Here is an 18,568-nt window from a genome sequence, read left to right as displayed (position 1 = left end):
ACAGGCAACAGAATCTTTGACAGCGGCACACACAAGCAAGTTCCAATCGTTTGAATTGAAGTATGGAGCCCTGGGCCATACTGTAAAATATGGACAGGTCGTAACATAGGTATCGAACACAAGTAAGGCCCAGGTATGATATCACCACGAATGTCCCATTTGGACAAGTCCATCCGATGAATCTTAGTTTCGCTAGGAATGTGTTCAGGGACCGTACGGCATTTAGCGAGGGGGGAGGGCCGGTCGCCAGGGGGGGGAGGGCCTAGCAAAAAAATATTTTGCCAGGGGGAGGGCCTAGCAAAAAAATTTTGACTTGGGGGGAGGGCCAAGCAAAAAAAAATAGCTTAGTCTACCAGCAAAATTTGTCCCTTAAAATCCAAGAAACGGCGTTTCAGAGGGTCAAGATTTCAAAATTTTTCTGGACCTCCGCAAGGGATCGCCTAAGGTCGGCGCTCGGGACACAGTGAAAATGCGACAGGGGAGGGGGCGGGGCTTATGCATCGCCCTCGAAAACCCTTTTCACTTACAGAAATGTTATCAAACTCTAGATCAGTCTGCCAGCAAAATTTACCCCTGTCCTGTTGCCCCCAAAATGTAAGAAATGGCGTTTCAGAGCTCGAGGTAAAGATTTGCAAATTTCCCTGGATCCCTTTTGACGTGACCGGCCTCGCGCCTTTGGTAGCCGACATCGTGATAATGTGTTCGGGGGGATTTAATTTTGTATTTCTACATTGAAATTCCATTAAAGTTAGCTTTGTTTGCCAGCAAAATATTTCCCTCAAACTGCAGGAAATAGCTTTTAAGGGGGTCAAGATTTCAAAATTTCCCCGGACCTACCTTGCGATTCTTCGTGCCTTTGGCGTCAGACATGCCGGTGTTGGAAACGTCGTTCTCAAAAACTTGAAACCCTCGTATTTTTTTTCCATAGAAATATCATTTAACCAGCAAATTTTCCCATAAAAAAGCAATGCAGGAAATCGTGGCAAAAAAGCGTGGCAAAAGATCTCCTGCAAGTCGTCGGCGGATAGAGCTAGGATAGAGGCGCCGGTCTACCCCGCCGTGGGAAAATCAGCGTCATGCGTCGGCGCCCCCCTCCCCACTACAGTTTTGGTTAGTCTAATCGCGTTGTCGTTTTGGTTTTCATTTTTTCCCCGATTTACCGTAAGTTGTTACCACCACAGAACCAGGAAAAATTTAAAAATACAATGTATATGTACATGTACATTGAAAATAGATTCCGTCAAGCCGCTCAGGCCCGCGAGCTTGCAATACGTAAATTAAGGAGGCGGGGCGCGCACCGCTTCGTGGCGCAAATCTACTAGAAATCCAGATACAAATGTTTTTTAGGTGTTGTTTTGATATCAAAACAATAAAATAGCTTCTATAAAAAAGCAAATAGTTATGCCTCCATGAAGCAGATATTTATCCTTCTATTATTAAGCAGATATTTTGAGCCATTCTGTTTTCCTTTTTTTACTAGGGGCGAGAGATCTGCTTCGCGATGAAAATCATGAAAAAGTAGGACGCAAAGCACATTTCCAAATGGGAGCGCATGTTTTATTGGTGTCTTGAATATTTTTTCAAAGTTGATAGGAGGGGGGGGGAGGGCCTAGCAAAAAAATATTTTGCCAGGGGGAGGGCCTAGCAAAAAAATTTTTACCTGGGGGGAGGGCCTAGCAAAAATTTTTTGACCTGACCCTCTGGCGACCGGCCCTCCCCCCTCACTAAACGCCGTACGGTCCCTCAGGGCGGTCTCCCAATTATTTATACTGAGAGTTTTCTGAAAAGACTCAATTAACTTAGCCTCTATAGCAGGCTCTCTATGGCCTTTTTTGGCACTTTTGCTGGCCATTTCTTTTTGTACTGGGTTGCTGATTGCTGGCCTTTTCTGACAGCCGGCCATTTTAGAGCCTGCATGGAAACGGTGCTACAAAGTCATATCAAAAAACGATTAGCCATTCATCTACCCTATTAACACATACGTTAGGAATAATTCACAACTCCGTGAGAGGCAATTCGCATGTCGGCTGCAAGCATTTTACAACTCAGGCGACACGCACCGCCCGGTCGCCATCTGGTCATTTGCATAGAGCATGCTTGTTTACAAACACGCGCCGGACATACCGAAAGAACGTCGAACTGGTAAGTTTTCACTTCTGTGTTTTTAAAAAGCAGTTTGACCCCGAAACCGTTAGAGAATTGTCGGGTCAGTGCACACGGGGCGTGACAGCGCACTGTCCGCATCCGGCGGAGATGCAGTTTCTTAGCCGTCCACGGCAGGCAGGAAATTCGCACCTCCTTGTTAATCGCCCTAATCGTTTTTTGATATGACTTTGTAGCACCGTTTCCATGCAGGCTCTAAAATGGCCGGCTGTCAGAAAAGTCCAGCAATCAGCGACCATGGCCAGTACAAAAAGAAACGGTCAGCAAAAGTGCCACAAAAGAGAGCCTGCTATGGAGGCTACAATTAACTAAAGTGACATTAAAATTGAAAATTTACAATAATCTTTGTCATCTGTGCAGGCCATCTTGGCTCTACCCTACATTTGCATATCTTAATTAGATGCATATACTTGAAACTCAGGATTATAAATTGGAGACCACCCTGAACACATTCCTAGAGCAAAAGAATTTGAGATTCGTGCATGCAGCACAGACTTATCCAGAGTGGATATTAGTGGATGTTCGCTAAAAGGATTAGGTGGAAAACCCAGCCCTCGACCTTCAGGCTTGACAGTTCTTCAAGGTCAACTCAGGTGAAATCTGATCTTGACATGTTGGTAGTTGATTTACGCGCATACATGACAGGGAACCATTATGACAGGAATCCACAGCTTTTGTTAGCCTACTGTGAAGCAAGGCTACAACAAAAGGGATCTTTTACAAATCAGTTTGTTTTTTCTTCAGGCGAAGCACAAACAGTGGCATTTAGATCTGACAGTCTTTCATGCTTCAGTGACAAGCGACAACATCGCTTTGTCTCCTAACATGGTCTGGTTGGGTCAATAAAAAGTATGGACATAATAGACACAAAAGGTGCAAGGACTACCACCTGTACTTCACAGGTAAGGTTTCTGAACACCTGTCCTTCCTCAGGTGTAACAAGACACCAGACAAAGACTGTAACCTGTACTGAGTCCAAATCCCAGACAGATCCTGAATTCGTGCCCTTGGGAAAGACACTTTATACCATTTCCTAACTGGACTTAGTGAAAATGATTACCTTAAGCTTCAGTGAGGGATGCCCCTCATATAGGACCTTTAAATGGAGGTCTAGCTCTTTAGGAGATCCACATCAGGTGTATAATTTGTACCTGAGGCCATACCAATTTAATTGCTTGGTTCACGGATTCGCTCGCTCCTATTTTTGGTGAATCAAAATAAAAATAAAAATTACCACTGAGTAAATTTTCACCATTAATGAAACCATTCACCAACTTTCTGGTGTAGCAAATTGGCCTTTGTATTGTAAGCTTCTTAAAATGTGGGTATCATTATTGCAGTTATATTTTTCATTCATGAAAAATGGGACAAACATAAAAACTGACACTACTTTTGTAATTTTCAACGAACAGGTGCTGTTACTGTACAGTAATAGTGTTTTTGTACTTTTTTCAAGCTGAAAACTTTGTATTCTTTATGTTTTGGATTAGCCCTTATCTTTAATCCAACCATTTTACAATTTTTATTTTTATTTTTTTTTTCGCCCTATCGCTCCATATTTTTTATGAAAAAATCCGTGAACCAAGAAATTAAATTGGTGTGGCCTGAAAGAACCCACCACACTCATTGAAAATAGTAGGGGTCTGTCCTGTGTGAGAGGATCAAATAAATCCGTTCAGACATGCAGCTTGTACATATAGAATACAACAGGTGTATTCTGTATCACCCAAGGTACCAGCCCGACCGCGGGTTAAGGATTGACCAATGGCCGAAGGTAGAGGGCAATCCGACCCGCGGGAGGGCTGGGACTGAGGGTGATGCAGAATACACTGTGTTGGATTTTATTCATGTCATACCCACCCAAGACAAAACATGTTTCGTGTGAAGTACCTACAACAGAGTTGGGGCCAAAACTTTGGAACTGTTTCTTTAAGGCATAAAGGATGAGGAGTCCTTACAAATAAATGGATCATAAAAATTATCAATAATAACTTCAAAAGCTATTTCACCAGCATGCAACCAAATGACCACTATTGACAACAATATCTTTCACTTCAAGTTACTTTATAACAAAGATTAGGGTTAACATAGGAACTGCAAGTCTACCTTCATCAGAAGACACAATGTACCTGCTTCACTAAAAAATACTTGTTTACATAACTTACGACTTAATAGAAGATATAATCTGTGTATATCTACATGTAACACATGTTACACGACGTGTATTTCTACATGTAACCTTAATCCTATTCTAAAGCTATGTAACAAAGAGGCATACCTTGCTTAATCACAACAGGTTCACTCCGACAATACTTCAAGGAGGCAAAGTTTTTTTAAAACCTGGATTCTTTGTGCGTTATGCTGAAACTTGAAGTGCAGCAGCATTTGCATAAATCTATATCCACAAGAGCTATGTTTGTTTGAAGTATACATGACTAAAAGTCTAATGCTGATAACAATAGAGAAACAATGCATATTTACTGATAACGTACGTTTGTACACAAAGCATAATATTTGTCTTTTACCTGAGTGATTCATATGTAATCATAATACCAAATTGTTGCCCTTTAATATTTACCTAGTAGCATACATGAACATTGCTCCGTGACTATTCATACCATCAATATTCATACCATATTTACTTTATATCAAAAGGTAACACTATGGCGAATGCGTTAAGTGCATAATCCTAAAATCTGAAATTGAGATTTTATTGCTACTTGCTACGATATTGCATCCTGTTAATGTCATACTAAACAATGACTTATTGTAGACTCTAGCTATTTTGGCTTTTTTTTAATATATGGTGGGTTCTGATATTTGCAGCCAGTTGATAAGGCCACAAGAAGTTAATACTGTGGATCATGGCATCATTTGTAGACTTAAACTTTGACTTACTTCAGACATTTGGACTAATGGAAGAAAGTAAAGTCCACCAACCTTAACTACAACAATTGTCCCTTTGTCTACCTAATACATCAACTATTGGCCCAGTTGGCAAGATGGCTCCTTTAACTCAACTTTGTACCAGACCAAGAAACTTTTCAGATTTTATCTGCCCGAGCACTTTGCACAAATGACATTATCGCAAATAAAGCAAACACTTAGCATACCACACAATACTAATATTGATCTTGCCTGGGCTTCTTTAATTCAATATTGTGGATGACATCTGTGTGTATTATAACACCTTAACTTTTGCTGCGCATCGTTGTCAAGCCAAAGAGTTTTGTCGGTCTTCCTACATATGGAAATCAAGAGGCCAAGAGCATTGAAATTTGACTTTGACTTAAATCAGAGACACCGGAATTGAACACGAGAACCTGGAAGGTACTGAGGTGTTCTGGCCATGTAAAACTGTGTAGTGTTCCTGTCTAGAGTACGATTTCCATGTAAACTCAGACTAAACTGCATATGCTACTTCTCAACAGCATAATCCTGATGTGGGGCCGCGTAGCACAGTGGTAGTGTATTCGGCCCGCGACCGAGAGGTCGCCGGTTCGAATCCGCCTGCCGTGTTGCCGGTCTTGTGCCCTTGGGAAAGGCACTTTACACGACTTTCCTCACTTTACTCAAGTGAAAAATGAGTTGTCCCTCGGATAGGACATTAAATGGAGGTCCCGTGTATGGGGAGAGCCATACCCCATGCACGTTAAAGAACCCCCACACGTGCGATGGTGCGGTGTGCGTTGGTGCAAATCCTTCTGTTGGGAGTTGGTGATTCACTTCAAATCACCCGGATGGAGGCCTGGCGAACCTCTGTCTCGTATCAGCCACATGGTGATCTACATCATTCACCCGGACGGGTGTGTCACCCCGTAAGGGGCGGTATAACCCGTCGTGTGCGAACATGTGCGAACATGTCCTGGATGGTTTGCCCCAACACAAATTAGGGGTGTTATCCAGTAACTGAATAAGAACAAGAACAGCCGCCATTTTGGGTGCGGCTCAAGTCTTCACTGTGAGAGTGACAATGCTGTACATTCCAAAAGTCATGTCCTACTTAGTAGTTGTAGATTAACATTCTATCAAATGTCATCCAAATCGAAAAACAGGACCTGAAAAATATCACTGTACCGGACTAGGTTTCTTCCTAGAAAATTGGACCATTGTTTTGAGTACCGCCCATTCACAAGTTTTCACGGACAATTATGTCCAGGTTCAGGTTCATACCTGGACCTGAACCGTACCTGAATTTTCTGTACTGGTTCCCACCCCTAGTCCCGACCACTTTTACACAGTTCAGCCCTCCTTGTCCTTAACAACCACCTGTTCTCAGCAACCATTTTTCCACAGTGCCTTGAGTGGTTGCTGCACTCAGTAAAAGGCAGTGTGGACCTAAGAACCCAGAACCAGAACTAAAGTGAACCCTGCGTACCCCTTCTTGGTGGAAGGGTGGGGACTTTCCATGTGTCACCTTTTTTCCGACAGCTGCTAAAATGTTCGTGCCAGTAGAGTAAACTCTAAGCTACTAAAGATAGAAGCAAAGGTGAAAAAGTCACTGGGATCTTGAGGCATGTACTGGAATAAATAATCATTCCACAGGAGAAATCTATCTTCTCTGACTTACCGTAAAAATAGTCTTGAGGAACCTTTCTGTCTTGAGGAAAGATTCTATCAGGATACAGAAACTCCTGCTTGTCTTTTTGCAAGGAAGCATACTTTCTTTCCTAGGATCTACAGGCATGTAATTTGTGGTCTTACAGAGGGTCAAATTTTTGTTGCATCACGTGTCTGCCACAATTTTACACGTTTTCAGTGGTCCAAACATGCTCCTATCCTTACTTAAGGTCGACTTTTACTTGAACGAGTAGTTCAGGTACAGGTTCAGGTCCTGACCTGTACCTAAACCTGTGTACCTATACCTGTACCTGTACCTGTGCCTGTACCTGTACCTGTGTACCTGTACCTGTACCTGTACCTGTACCTGTACCTGTACCTGTACCTAGTCAAACTTGTTTAGGTACACAGCTCTAGTACTGCCAAACATCTTAATCATTTTTCCTAGGGCAAGGCCAACATGGAAGAACATTCAGTTATCCTGTTAAAAAATTAACCGACAAATTATCAACAAACACTGGAGAGAAAGGAGCCATTCTAAAAATGATTTACATCGTCACTGACCTTACTTGTTGCCTATTGTATACCGATAAGATTTATTTTGCTGTCACCTGCCCTACGCCCTGCAAAGGTCTCCTCTGGCTCACAAGTCAGAACACGGGACCCATTGTTCACATGACAGGTACTTATTATGGCTACTAATCACACACATCAGGAGAAATGACCCCGTAGGCTGTTGAATCTCACACTGACACTTACAAGGGGTTTACCTGTTTAGTGATTTGGGGTCGGAATTTTCCTATTCTGTGGTTAACAGTGGTCCCATTGTGTTGCTGAATATGATAAAAGTTGTCCCAACCATATGCCAATTAACTCGTATGCAACTTGTAACGTTGTATATGTCTGCATTTTTATCTCAGTGAAGGACTCGCTTATCTCGGACAAACGTATTCTTTTGTCTTGAGCATGTCTGTGTCTGTATGCATCTGTTTCTGCATACTGTGGTATTTAGCTTAACCCAAGAAAATAACTCATAATTAATATCTGGTATGTGGGTAAGCTTTAGGAACAAGAAGGTTGACATTGGTCCTCTAGCGGCTTTCCGTAGTGCTGCAGCAGAAACTCCTGTATTTGTACCTTCCATTCTGGACATGCTATGGTCTTGATTTTTCTGTGGCACAAACATGTAGCTTCAATTAGATGTTGGGAAGAAATGCTACTATTAATAAATAATGGAATAAGAGTTACAAACAGGGCTGTCTATCTCTGTCCAGGGACAAAAATTCGCTTTTTGGGACAGAGAAAAATTTCACCAGTCTACCAAAAAATCTGACATGAAATTGATTAAAATACATTTTCGAACATGACAGATAAACAACAAAAATTAATAACAATGGGCTCCCAAACCATAAGTGTGACAGACAAAATTAAAGCTGGAAACAAAGCAGTATGAGTTTGGGGGTGAAGTCTGTCATGTTTGACTTCCTTGTCGTCTAACCCTTGTTTTTCTGCATTTACGTTTAATCTAAATCTACAAAATGAGAAAACCACGCGGGACCGCGTAGCACAGTGGTATTGTGTTCGGCCCGTGACCGAGAGGTTGCGGGTTCGAATCTGGCTGCGTGTCACCGATCTTGTGTCCTTGGGAAAGGCACTTAACACGACTTTCCTCACTTTACTCAGGTGAAAATGAGTACCTAGCTTCGGCTAGGGCCGTCCCTCGGATAGGACGTTAAATGGAGGTCCCGTGTCTGGGGAGAGCCATACCCCAGGCACGTTAAAGAACCCGCCACACGTGCGATGGTGCGGTGTGAGTGGTCCAAAACCTACAGTACCTTGGCCACACCTGGGACAATTACTGTCGTATTGAGGTCACCTGAGTGGCGCCGAATGGCAGCTCGCTCCAGACCCTTGCGATTTCAGCCCCGCCTATTGTAAGCTCCTCGCAATTCAGCCGCTGGCTGCAAAGAGTGAGTAGTCGGCCCACCCAACAACCAATAACCAATAACCACTATTTCAGCCTAAAGGCACACATGCGGTTAATGACATGCTGATGGTTTTGACATGTTCACCTCAAAGGGATTTACCATTCCTTACATGTCATTCTTTGTTCTCATTGGTGGTTTCCTAAATCTAATTACAACAAAATCTGTAGTAATAAGACATGCAACACTAGTGAGTTGAACATCAGTGTCCAATCTGTTTCTAAAGGATCTAATTGAAAGAGTGCTGAAGCTGCAAGAAATCCAGTAGTTCCAGGTAATATTTCCGAGTTCTTCAGTGTGCATTTACCTTCAGCATGCCTTCTTTAATGATCTGTGTGACCTTTTCTGCCTCAAGCAAGGTGACCTCACCTGGTTGACCTTGTCACAATGTCCACAACGTGTGAGAAATCAAACAGGTGTCTGCACCACAACCTGACAACTCAATCGCCTGGGAGTAAATTGCTCTTCAAGCTACTCCAAGCAGAGGTTAAGCTTTGTTTTTTTTTCAAGTTTTTCTTTATTTCTTTATTTGGATAGGGGAGTGAAGGGGAGGGAGGGCAAAACAGGTGTAAAATGCACCTTTGAAGGCTGCCCTCCTAAGGCCAAGGAATGTAGTCAGCCAAGAGGTGTTCATTTGCCATGTAGCAAAACACACTCCTGGGCCGGCTTCACTCCTCTACCAGCTTTTGATACTATCTTATGCTACCGTAGGATCTGCTTGGAGATAAGCCCTCCTCTTCTTACAGGTTTTGGGACATTCTTAGGCTCGATAATGCTTTACGTTAAGATTTTACACTTACAGTGAAATGTGCTGGCTACGTTTTACGGTAAATTTTCCAATCCTCACAACAAATTACATTAAATAAAATATCTTCCCTACTTTTCTGCCTTACAGAAAAGAGCATGCAGACCCCCTATAGTGTGCAAAGTGGGAGACATAAAGTGCACTTTCTCTCCATTTTCTTGTGCAATGCTCAAATCTTTAGAAAACCAATTTGAAAGTACTATGGATTGTCTGGTGATGGAAGCACTGGTCTATGTCTCAACTAACTCAACTTGAAAATTGCTTAATTGTTTAGAGCTTTGTACTGGTGAATGACTTTGACATTATTTCCTGAGGGTAGCCATATGGCTTACCATCAACAAGTATAAGGATGGGTTTAAACTTTTCACAGGACGATGATCTGCAAACAATACAACAGCTGTCATCACTCCTCATACATTCATCTAAGGACAAAGCCATCTTTGTTTGCAATGAATACACGGCAAACAGGAGAAAATTCCGCATCGCTCACTCTCTGAGACGGTCTTCTTGTGCTCAACGAAGCTTATCGCTTCCACTGAAAGAACGTGTTCATCAATGTCAATCAACCTAACCACAGACCGCAGTGGCAAGGTCGCAGGACCATTCCATATCCAAAGAGGGGACACCCTACCTGACTGGATTTAAACCAAGGCAATCTAGCACAAGAATGCTTCAATATTGTATATAAAGGTAAAAGGTAAAAACAAGGGTATAAAGCTTTATAATTATATACAAAAAGGAGATGGGAAACAATAGAAAGTACACTTGTGTTCCTTTTTTCATTAGTTCCTCTCAATGTTTTCAAAACATAACTTGAAAGAAAAATGTTTATACCATACATAGGTGGAAAGCAATAATGTCTGTTTTGAGAACAATCGCCATAACAAATGACGTAATGTATAGATATAGATACATCTTTCTGTTCTGATTGATTGTTTTTACCATTCAAGGGGAACAGGTTTTCAGCATGTGAAAAATTTGCGTGTAACCTCGTCACTGCAAAGTTTGAAAAAGGTAAAGGTAAAGGTAGTCCCATAGCCTTAATATATAATTATTAGAGGCAGTGGGTTGTTATCCACTATGTCTAGGGTACGGTATTGGGAGGCAGAGCCCATCCTACTCCTTCCACCGCCTTTTACCTTCCCAGCTGAAGTCAGGTACCCATTTTTACACCAGAGTGGAGTGAGGAAAGTCATGTTAAACCTTAAGGGTCTGGGTTCTAAAGCCCTGCAGTTCCATCACACAATCCCACGCTATGTTAAAACTAGTCTCCAAGCAGACCCAACGGTGCCTTAGAGATAGTATCAAAGCTGGCAAAGGAGTATAGCCGGCCAAAGGGGGATAGCTGGCTAAGGGAGTCAAACGGGCACCTGGTGCCGCTATACTAAGTCCCTGGCCAGCTTTGATACTATTTCTAAGGCATCATAGGGTCTGCTTGGAGACTATGTTAAAACCACGCAAAAATGCTTGTTAATGTTATCATGTCTTTTGCCCACGTATCCCATTGCTTCAACCTTAAAAACTCCTGGACGATTTTCTCCATATTGAGATAACACAAAATTAAATCCCAGCAAATTCAAAGGCATTTACAGTAAACCCAACATGATTGACAGGTAATAAATAAGAGCACTATGCTAACCTGTCACTGCCATTGTCAAATAACAAAAGAAGTCATTTACTATTAAGGTCAAGAAATTTTGCCAAGGAATGTCAACAATGCAAGAGCAGAATGTAGTGTCAACAATTTTGCTTTAGTCTACTGACTCTGAAAATATTTGCAAGTCTAAAGAACACTGTTTAATACCTGTTATATCAACTTCACATTCCAGAAGAAGAATGGAGTTGAAAAAAACTTTGTTTAATTAACTTTATCTTTGTATTTTCATTACCACAGCACAGTCTTAAAAATATGTCAAAAACAACAGAGAAAACAATAGAGAGCCCAGATCCTAAACTTCTTTTATATTCCTGACTTGTATATCTTTTGGTCTTTTACCACCCTGTATTTCTTCAACAATTATGCTGTATGTAGTGTTGAAATTCCCCACAAGACCCTCTAGTCTCTTTTACAAAAATCTACTACTTATAAACCCCTTTAAGATCCTAATTAAGGGCATTGTCCTAAGAGAGCATATTGAGTGACAGGTTGAGGTATTCTCTCCATTGTTCTTTTGTCCATCTGTATTCTGTCTGACAACAATGCTGTATGTAGTGTTGAAATCCCCCACAAGACCCTCTGGTCTCGTTTACACAAATCTACAACTCATACACCCCTATAAGACCCTAAGGTCATTGACCTAGGAGAGCATATTGAGTGACAGGTTGAGGTGTTCTCTCATTGTTCTTTTGAAATAGAGTTGTCAGGATCCTATGTGACAAGTAGGTCAACGAGATCAACTGTAGATAACCTACAAGAAAAGAAATAAAACAAAGCAGTGGAGTGTCATCCTTTGGCCGAGGAAAAAAAATATTGTGTTTCCCCTTAGAAAAACCTGCCGACCCTAGACTTTTTTAGGGGGTAGGCAATGGAGTCACATAGCTTCCAGTTAGAATTTTTATTCAGCCTGCTTCTCCATCCTCTCAATCTGATCAAGGTGGTAACGCTAGTTTACCTTTATCCGAGGGTTAACCTATATCCATTGTATTATTTAGAATCGGGAATTTAGGGATGACAAGACGATGGACTAGACTCCGTTGCAGTCTTCGGAACGGGGCCGTTTTTTAGGGGGGGGGTTGATAGCGAGTTTCCTGTCTCTCCAAAACTCGCTATCACGTCGCCTCCGAAGACTGCAACGGAGTCTAACGATGGACAGTGATTTCAAACTGCGACATTTTGGATATGAAAACACTGTCCGTTGATCTTGATATCCCCCAAAACAGACAAAGGTGAACTTAGTGTTAACAGTAGGACTACTATATCCTCCTAGGTCTGAAATAAAGCTGACTTTTAAGTTTTCATGTCCAATCTTACCTGCATTGGAAAAACATACTATAAACCTACTTGGTAGCTCTGCCAAGATGGAATTTCCTAACCAGGATACAGTTTCTTTCAAATCTTCTTACCCAAATAATACTATCACCTCTATCTCAATAGGCCAAGGCCTACCAACTACAAGCAAATGATTAGAGCCATGCAAATTAACCAATTAACCAAACAACAAGTCAGCAAACTAAGTAATTAACCATAAAACAAGTTACGACCAAAACTGACCCAGCCGACAAACCTACCAGTCAGCCAAGCAACCAACCTATCAATCAATCAATGCCAGTAAAACAAATTACATTCTAGTATATATTACATGTAGTTAATCTAATTGGATGTGGCAAATATCCCATTTACTCAACAAATTCTTTACAATTCTTTACCTTAGCTGCCGGCTAGTAAATTTCAACATCCAAGGTTCAAGGTGACAGCCATGTCAATCAAACGCCAGCCCACGAAACCACCAGTCTACCCCATGCCAAGCCAACCCATTCTCACAGTTCTCTAGTGTTTTATACCAACACCCCTCTGTTTATAGGTACTGAAAGCCTAAATATTTAGGCTTTTGGTCATGCTGATGAGAGTCTCTATTCCACTGGTACTACTGGAAGTGTGCCAAAGGGACTGCTCAAGAGAATGGAGGATGAGAAAAATTGGAGGACAAAATAATCAGTGTATATTATGCTCATAAAGGAAATCAGCAATGTAAACAATTACAAGTACAATGTGAAGCTCATAGAAAACCATAGCCTAATAGCAATAGACAGTCTTAAAACAGAAGTTACAAAATACAGATACCTTATTGGGCCTTCAATCATTGTCTCTGTTTTTATAGCTTCTATTTTATGACTGTCAAATCATTCCTTTGAATTCAAATTTGTGAAAATGAAAAATGATATCTGTGCTAGGCTTTTTACCATTGCTGGGCCCTCGTACCACTGTATTTTCTTCAAAAATGCAGTCACTTCCTAAACCAATTGCTCTGACATTTAGACATTGTTTCCAGTACATGTTTGACCTTTCAAAGAAAAAAATGGCATGAAACTGAACACCATTTATATAACTTCTGGACTTTCCCTTTCTTACCCCTCCTCCTACTATAGTGAATGGTTTGGCCCATTTTAATGGGTTATCACAAAAGCCACGTTTTGCCCCAAGCAGAAACTTTTCACAGACACTGATATCCTGGAAAGGTCAGTTAAAACTTCTGGGGTGAATGATTCCATAAATTACTGTAAATTCAGCTAGTTTTACCGTAGAAGGAAGGGGTTATTCGAGGTTGAAACAATTCTGTAGTTATTACTTATATTATAATATTAGCCTGGATGTCAGACTGTTTCCAGGACCTACACAGGCCAACTCATGGCTCTGGGGCCAACATCTACAGGAAAATCTACAACAGGCTTCCCTGAATTCCGTCCATTTTCTGATCACCCCTCCTCGCCATTTGTTATGGTACAGTCCTTCGCTCCTGAGTAACCAGAGAAGGCTGTCACTACACCTGACAAATTTGCACCCTTGACCTCTCTGTGGTACAGAGCATAGCAAACAATTTGGCACACTATAACCTCACGTTCTTATGCCAACCCACAAAGAACCTGGCCAACCATAAATTGAGCTGAAGAAAATTGGCCTTTGCGGTACTGTAAAATGCCTATATGTTCTCCGTGATTTAACTTCGCTGTAACTTAGTAAGGACAAAATGTACTGTTCATTTGTGGCTTTAAGTTTACGACGGCACTGTAGTTGCATACTGTACAGTAATGCAAACACTGGAGGTTCTAAAAGTGACTGTAAGAATTGGTCAAAGCAAAAATTGGCAACATCAGTTTTGATAAAGCCACAATGAAAATTTTCAAGAATTACAGTGCTAAAGCCATGACTAATTATGACAGGTGAATTTTCTAACTGCATTCCAATCAGCTAAAACAGAGCAACAAAATAAATTGCAAGTGAAAATCAAATACTTATCCTTCAAATAGCTCCTTTAAAAATGATGAGTGCATATAACCTGCTTGTTGTAAATAAAGGCTTCACTTTTGGTCTCAGCCAATCATTAATGTGCATTAACTAGAATCATTAAGTTTCAACCAATCAGAAACCAGCATTACATAATCTGGTTACATAACCACTAGTTCTATCCAATCAGTGGCATTCACAAGATTTAATTATATGCAGTTCAAGTATTTACAGTTTTGCATCAACAATACTCAATAGGTCTTGATGGATGTCATCCATAAAATCCATCCCAGTTGGCAAACTGCCTTCAAACATAATGGGTTTTGGCCTGATTCTGCAGGCTGGCTTTCCTACTAGGCACAAAATCAAATTGGTAGAAGACTTCTGCTGACAGCATTATCCCCAGGGGCATACTAAATCCTGGAGAGACAGCACAATAGAAAACCACAACAATGGGGGAGAGAGAAAGTAGGGTACGTTCACAAAGCCCTGGGATCTGTCTGTCACCATTATGCGCTGCTGTACAATGCTCCGGCGCAACGCACCGTGTCTTCTCTCCCACCACTTCTGGGGTCAATGACACATACCTGACATACGCAAAGCTTACCTGGTGTAAAAGTCAATTCAAACAAGTCCTGTTCGACCCTGGGTACGAATGGCAACCTGCTTGACCCTAAAAAACTTCTGCCCCTTGCTCTAGGCAGTGCAACTCGAACTCCCTTTGACGTCAATCCTTGAAAGCTTAGCTGCAGCTTATGATCCGATGTCCCAATATACACAAAGCAGTCAATGTACAACGTGGCTTTTGTCCCCCGACCACAAAGCTAATGCAAGCTAAGCTGAAGGCCCCGCAGAACAAAAGCCCTCGGCCGCTGTTTCCACCGCAACTCAATCTCCCCTTTCAAACGTCCATTTGTCAATGTACCTATCAAAGGTGCCTTGTGCCGTGAAGAGCGATATGGGGCGATAGCCTTGTTCTTGGGAACACCCCTTGTGGTAACCCACATTTCTATACAGGCAACAAGAAAAGCAACACAACACAAGCACTGGATAGAGGGCATTGACACAAAACGTTAACTTTTGGACACCGTTTAGAGCCTAAACATTGTGGCTTTGGAGAACTCAACCTAGAATTTCAGCCAAACTTTGTCAAGATTTGTCAATCTTTCCAACCAAGAGTTGCTTTATTCTTTATGGTTGCTAATCAGCAACATTTCTCTGGTGGGTCGAACGTGTATGACCTAAGTCTATTTTGCATGCAGCTGTAAAATGCAATTCTGTCTTCATCGTTAATGTGTAAGCGATGAATTAACAACTAATATACGTAAAATTACCAACTAATAATATAGTAATTTTTTAGTATGCCTGTTTGAGCTATGGTTAAACTAACAAAATTAGAATTCTAAAATATTTTTTCAATGATAAAGGGTAGAATTTTACTTTTGTTATTTCTTATGCATATAAAGACATTGAAAAAAAAACATTTTGCCTTTGTTATCCAAGGTGATTGACTTGAAAATCTATTTCCTCAAGGTCAAAAAAGTTTGACAGATTTGATTTCTCTAGAAGGATGGGATTTAGGTCAAAGGTCAGAAACTCAATCCTCCAGGTCTTAACACTAAACAACACTTAGCACTTTCTACTGCTAACAATGTTACTGACAGGACTGCATGTAACAAGAAAGCTGCACAGAAGTTTCAAATGCATACTTTGATCAAAGTTATTCACAGTGTTTACATTCGTTCTAGACATTGTACATTTTCATTGTACGATAGAAGGCCGCAACAAAATTACAGTAACTAATATTTAATGTAATTTTTTATTATTGCTCAATATGCCAGCCTTAGGATATATACATTGATTATCTGTTTAATAGAATGGACAAAAAGGCCACATGATAAGGAATGGTACCACAAAAAATGAAATTGAAAAGCATGTCAGCAAATCTTCTTCAAAACTTATTCAGCAATATGCCAAACTCTACCATAACTTCCATAAGATATCAATTCATTCTATCTATGATATCATACAATGCAAGATGATTACACTGTATAAGAATGATCAAATGTTTTAATCTAAACCCAAATATTCCTAAATCTTTCTTTCTACCTGGGAACAGTTTGTTTCCTTGCAAAACTTAAGACTCTAGAGCAATTCAACATCAAAGTCTGCAACTCCAAAGTCAACAGTCACATAGATACTCAAACAATTCCACCTATCCCTACAAAGTAGTCAAAGAAAGCAGAGGAAAGAATCATCTAAAATTTCTTCCAGTTGTCAAGTTTGCAGGTGCCCATATGTGAACATAGCTACATGTATATGTGCTAGCCGTTAAAAAGTTATAGCTACATTTTTTTTTCTTTGCAAAACTTTATCAAACATTTTCCTATGCTAACACACACAAATGGCAAACAATTCCTCCAATTCTTACAAAACAAGAAAAAGAAGGAGATGGAAAAAGAAACCAAACTGCTGGTGCCTCTGTGAACATTACTATGTGAAGGCCGTGAAAAAGTTACAAAAGCTGCAAAACTTGGTCAAACATTTTCCTATGCCAAAGTCACATAAATGGCAACACAATTCCACCAATCCTTACAAAAATAGTGAAAGAAGGAAAAGGAAAAGTATCCATGATGTTGTAGGTGCCCATATGTGAACATAACTAACGTTACATGTGAAGGCCGTGAAAAAACTTTGTCAAACACATTCCTATGCATGCCAAAGTCACATAAATGGCAAGACAGTTCCACCTATCCTTACAAAAAAAGGAGAAGAAAAGGGGGAAAGTATCCGGAAAAGTAGCCAAGTTGCAGGTGCCCATGTAAACGTGACTACATGGGCGTGGCTGCGGGAAAAGTTACAGCTGCAAGCAGGTGTCAAGGGTGAGTCCTGCGGGCCCTGGTCCCACTGCACCCGCCGGCTCGCTACGTGCACGCGTTCACGTGAGCAACAGGTCATAGAGGTGACATACAGACAATACTTGGTGACAGAAGTATTCGTTCTAGAGGGCTGACTACACCGCTAGGTTTTGGGACCAACCTTTGCTACATCAACAAAAAAATCACCCCGGAAATTTAATCATTGATCTGCTTTGAAATATTGCACGTAGGGCGCTGTTTTTAATAGTTCGTAAAATCGTTTAGTGTAGAATCTTTGTAACATTTCTCTTAAAAGCGTAGAAGTGTAGCTGGAAGTAGAAGAGAGGCGGTCATGCCGCGCAATCCTTTATCTGGGTTCAACATCTGTAGAAGGGACAACACAAGTGATGGTCAACATTTCGGACAGCCCGTCGTTTACATATGACGTCATCACCCCACTGTAAACTTCTGGCGACAGGAGATTCGAAACGTGCCGAAGTTTCAGGGGATTTTCTTAAGGGCTGCAAGAGTTGCTTAAGGAGGTAGGGCAAAGTTGGGAAGGAGGGTGGCTGGTTTGGAAAGTTGGCGAGGGGTGTGCGTAGTTTTCCAGCCCTGCACACACTGCGCTAGCTGCCCATCGGGGCATGCAGAAATCGCCGAGCCACACACACCGCTAGATCGGACCCAAACATTGCACCCTCCCGAGCGGTTACAGCGGCCAACTTACCTGAAACGCGTGCGGGCTGCACCGCCCGATGTCCTGCTGCAAGATTCCCGGCGTCTGCACGGAGGCACACCCCCAGAAAAGCGCGGAGAAAACCCCGCTGAAACCGCAGCTTTCTCCCGTTGCCCTCTGCACCACGGATCGCTGCACAGCGGTCGGCCAAAGGCCATCGGGACAAACCGTTATATATCACAGGGTGGGTCGTAAGAGCAACATGCGTGTCTGACTCGCAGCTGTGCGCCGCGGGGAAAGGACGATTTCGTTACGAAGTCGCGACGAAAATTAAGGGAAACCCAGTTGTAACGTTGTAATTGTCTACGTATTTGACCCTCAATGCACTTCTTAGTATCTTCAGTGAGCTTAAAAGCTTGAAGATTAATTTCCTGTGAATCCTTCAAGAATAAACCAAGGACATTGAAACCTAAAAATTAGATTGCATACCGACTCTATTTTCAACCTACTTTGTTTTACCAAGGAGGGTTTTTTTAACCTCCTTGGTTTTACAAAGATACCTGTATAGTCTGGTAGTCA

The 18,568-nt window shown here is 41.5% G+C and overlaps 1 protein-coding gene across 4 annotated transcripts in view; it reads right to left on the bottom strand.

The window, feature by feature from the left end:
* The window catches only part of LOC118423877 (growth factor receptor-bound protein 14-like), a 46,702-nt gene extending 28,476 nt beyond the window's left edge, over positions 1-18,226 (bottom strand). For 2 of the 4 annotated variants that reach the window (XM_035832186.1, XM_035832189.1), the window contains exon 1: positions 18,041-18,226. The gene's annotated coding sequence lies outside the window, so the exon portion shown is untranslated. Of the gene's footprint in view, positions 1-15,062; positions 15,159-18,040 lie in introns of those variants that run through there. The other 2 variants (XM_035832188.1, XM_035832187.1) reach the window with 2 other exon arrangements.
* Between the last annotated feature and the right edge of the window lie 342 nt (positions 18,227-18,568).

The sequence above is a fragment of the Branchiostoma floridae genome, chromosome 10 (assembly GCF_000003815.2).
Source record: "Branchiostoma floridae strain S238N-H82 chromosome 10, Bfl_VNyyK, whole genome shotgun sequence".
Lineage (NCBI taxonomy): Eukaryota > Metazoa > Chordata > Leptocardii > Amphioxiformes > Branchiostomatidae > Branchiostoma > Branchiostoma floridae.
This window is presented reverse-complemented; position numbering and strand designations above follow the sequence as displayed.